This window comes from Pseudonaja textilis, chromosome 1 (genome assembly GCF_049901715.1).
Source record: "Pseudonaja textilis isolate UNSWEBS1 chromosome 1, rPseTex1.2, whole genome shotgun sequence".
NCBI lineage: Eukaryota > Metazoa > Chordata > Lepidosauria > Squamata > Elapidae > Pseudonaja > Pseudonaja textilis.
The window spans coordinates 29432106-29436437 of NC_141990.1; the positions used below are offsets into that span (position 1 = coordinate 29432106).

At 46.2% G+C, this 4332-nt stretch overlaps 1 pseudogene; it reads left to right on the top strand.

Moving 5' to 3' along the window:
• The first annotated feature begins 239 nt into the window (after positions 1-239).
• On the top strand, positions 240-1355 carry LOC148127553 (uncharacterized; annotated as a pseudogene).
• Positions 1356-4332: the final 2977 nt, after the last annotated feature.

Here is a 4332-nt window from a genome sequence, read left to right on the forward strand (position 1 = left end):
TGCGGAATAGCTACCCCTTACCGCTCATTCCGGAGTTGTTGGAGAGGTTGAGGGAGGCCACTATCTTCACCAAGCTCGATCTTCGAGGGGCCTATAACCTGGTGTGGATGCAAGAGGGGGATGAATGGAAGACGGCATTTGGCACCTGATACGGCCATTTTGAGTACACTGTGATGCCATTTGGGTTGACCAATGCCCCCGCAGTCTTTCAGCACCTGATGAATGATGTGTTTCGGGATATGCTAGATTGGTTCATGGTTGTGTACCTGAGCGATATTCTGATCTATTCCGGGTCCAGGGACAGCCACCTTCAACACATTTGTCTGGTCTTGCAACGCCTTCAGGAGCACCAACTTTATGTGAAGCTGGAGAAATGTCTCTTCTTCCAGACTTCCATAGAGTTCCTTGGGCACATCATCTCTCCTGAAGACATCACCATGGACCTGTGCAAGGTGGAGGCCTTATGTAGTTGGGACCCCCTTCATGGCATGAAGGATGTTCAATGCCTATTGGGGTTCGCTAATTATTACCGGACCTTCATCCCGGGTTTTGCCAAGCTGACAGTTCCAATAACCCAGCTCCTTCGAAAGAAGGTCCCGTTCCAGTGGGCCCCCCCACAGCAACAGGCTTTTGAGGCCCTCAAGAATGCCTTCATCACAGAACCCATCCTGAGGCACCCTGATCCGCATTGTCCTTTTGTGGTGGAGACGGATGCGTCCAACGTGGATATTGGGGCAGTGCTGTTGCAAGCCCCGGTGGATAGCGCCACTCTTTTTCCCTGTGCTTATTATTCCTGGAAACTCACTCCTTCCAAACACAACTACACCATCTGGGAAAAAGAGTTACTGGCTATCAAGGCTGCATTTGAGGTTGGCGACATCATCTCGAGGGGGCCTGACACAAGGTGGAGATCCGGATGGACCATTGGAATTTAGACCACTTGTCAATGGCGAGAAAGTTGAACCAGCGGCAGATCCAGTGGTCATTTTTTTTGCTTGGTTCAACTTTTCTGTGACCTATATCCCCAGTGGTCACAATCGGAGGGAGGATGCCCTGTCCTGCAAACCCGAGTACCTTTGCCCTGAGGAACCCCTTCCTCCACGGACAGTGCTGCCAGCAGAATCCTTGGCCGCAGTCCAGGAACCGGTGGACTTGCAGTCTGCGCAAGAGGTGCAGCACCTAGACACTTGGTCACAGCAGAGGATGGGGGAAATTGGACCTGAATCCCCATGGACTTTGGAGGAGGGTTTACTCAAGCATCGGGGCCAGTTGTACATAGCCATGGGGGAACTTCGAGCCCTTATTATGACTCAGTGTCATGACAACCCTGCAGCTGGCCATTTTGGTTTTTTTAAGACCCTCCATCTTGTAACGCGGACTTTTTGGTGGCCTCAAGTATGGCATAATGTCTATGCCTATGTCATGTCCTGTGTACCACGCAGGCAAGCAAACAATGCGATGGGTGCGCCTCCTGGTCTTCTCCAACCTCTTCCGATTCCAGAAAGAAGTGGGAAGTGGGAAGTGATTTCCATGGACATCTTGACTCATTTACCGCCGTCCTCTAGATTTACAAGTGTGCTGGTGGTGGTCGACATGTTGACAAAAATGGCCAACTTCATTCCATGTCGTAAATTGCCAACGGCCTGTACAACTGCCCATTTGTTCTTGCAGCATGTTTTTCGTCTCCATGGTCTGCCAGACAGGGTAGTTTCTGACCGTAATGTACAATTTACAGCCCAATTTTGGAAAAGCCTGATGACTGCATTACAGGTGCAGGTGTGCTTGTTGTCAACGCACCATCCAGAGACTGATGGGGGGATGGAGAAGGTCATTGGCATTCTCAAGCAATACTTGTGTTGTTTTGTAAACCAACAGCAGAACAACTGGGCTGATTATCTCCCTCTGGTGGAGTCTGCATTCAACAACTCCCAGTACACCTCCACCTAAATGACACCATTTTACGCTAATGTGGGGTACCATCCATGGTTCTTCCCTTTGACACTATTAGATCCCCCTGTTACTGAGACCTGGGAATTCCTTTCAGAACTTCACTCAGTTCAGTAGTTAGTTTGGCAGCAACTGATACAGGCCAAGGAAGATTACAAGCAGTTCTCAGATCGCTCTCGACGGGCAACGCCTCCGCTGGCTGTAGGAGACCATGTGTGGTTATCCACAAAACATCTTCAGGTCAACTGCCTGATAAAGAAGCTGGACCATCGGTTCATTGGCCCATTTCCCATCGAGGCAGTCATCAACCTCATAACTTATTGACTGACTGTACCATGCTCCATGTGAATTCATCCAGTCTTCCACCATTCCCTTTTGGTCCCTGATGCTCCTTCGTGTTATCTCCGATGTCCCACAGCGGACATCCACCACCTGCGCCTGGTGAAGATGGCACAGTAGAAGGCAAGGTGTCCAGCATTAGGGATTCCCGCTGGCTGAAAGGGCAGTTCCAGCATTTGATCGGGAGGCAGGGGGATGGGCTGGAGGCCCTCTCCTGGGTGGATGCTTCCACAATCCATGCCCTGGACCTTATACAGATGTTCCATGACCATTTCCACTTGCGACCACATCCTGACCATCGGACTCGGGGGAAGGGCCCTGCGGTGGGGGATAGTGTGGCCCTGATTCTCGAGCCTATGTTGTCAGAGGAAGAGGACCTGGAAGATGAGAAGGAGGAACTGGGAATGGCTTCCTCCCCAGGACCTTCCTCTCTGACAATGCCTTCCTCCCCAGGACCTTCCTCCTTGATAATGCCTCAGGTTCCATCAGACAACCGAGAGGAACAGCCTGAGATTAATCAGGAGGAAGGCATATCAGAGCAGCCCCTGACAGGGAGTAAAGAGGAAAAGTGTTGGCTCAATCCTAAGCAGCGTCATAGGGAGAAAGGTGAGCAGCAACATGGGAGGTGTGGGAGGGTCAGAGAGTGAGCTGAGTCATTGAGCCACACCCCACAGGGGATAAAAGTGGGTGTGTTTTCTCCTGAAACTTTGTACTGGACAAAGTTTAACCTTACTTCAGATTTTCTTTGTGGACTGCCTTGTGATTTTCTGTGAGTAAAATTCTATTTACTATCAGTTCGGACTTGGCAGGCAGGATGTGTTGGAATGCCAAGAATATTATCAGTTCCAAAGAATTAACTCTGTGAAGTCTGAGCCAGCTTGCCTGCCTGTGTTTGTGTGAGTTTGTACTCTTTCATCTTTTGGGAAAGGGGAAAGGCGATACAGAACACACACACACACACACAAATGTATATGTATTTATGTATGTATGTATGTATGTATGTATGTGTGTGTGTGTGTATATATATATATATATATATATATACATACATACATACATACATACATACATATACATACAGAGAGAGAGAGAGAAAGAGAGAGAGAGACCACACCCCTTTATTAGCAGAGATATAATACTGCCTACAGTAGTATCCCTCACTTGTTGGCTGTGTTTGTCTGCATCAGGTCCTATCTGACTCACCCTCTGTTTTTATTATGAAGTCTATCTATTTGTTTATCCTGGTAACTAAAATAAATTTTATAACATTTATCGGTCTGTCTATTTAACAAAATGATGGTCCAGGAAAAGATCCTCTTGCTACATCTTCCTTTCCTTTATCAAGACTCAGCCTATGCTGATATTGAGTCATCAGATAAACTCATTCTTATTCTAAGTAGTATCTCAAGGTATTTAACTTGAGAAAAATATAAATGCTTTTCTGCTCCTTTCCAAGGTTTTAGTGAATAGCTTAAATTTGGTTTTGTACTACTTCTGCCCAAAGCAATCACATCTGCTGGAAAACCTCAGTGGCAAAGTAACATACTCTCTCTCAAAGACTCCTGACAAAATTGCAAAAAATGAAATCAGAATAACCCTTGAGTAACAAGGATATGCACATGGAAAAGTTTATGAGAGTAGTTATGAATCATTATTCAGCCACACACAGATATACTAAATTGAGTTAAAGTTTACTTTAAGAAGTCCAATAAATGGTCCAGGTCACATTCGTTTTACAGTCCAATAAACAGTCTAGATCATATATGTTTTACAGTCCAAAGAATATCCAATTACAAAGTCTTCTTACCAGTCGCCTTTGTCATTTCCAGTAAACAAAGATATCAAAGTATAAGCACAGCTTAGATAGCAACAGAATGTCAGAGAAACAGAATGTCAGAGATAGAGAATGTCAGAGAAAGCAAGCATGTCAGAGAGAACAAGCCATGATCTCTAGCTCCCTCTTATGGCAATCTGCAATACAATCAACCAATCAGAACATAGTACAAATCAATACAGTAACTTTGTCTTAAAGCTACAAACATACAT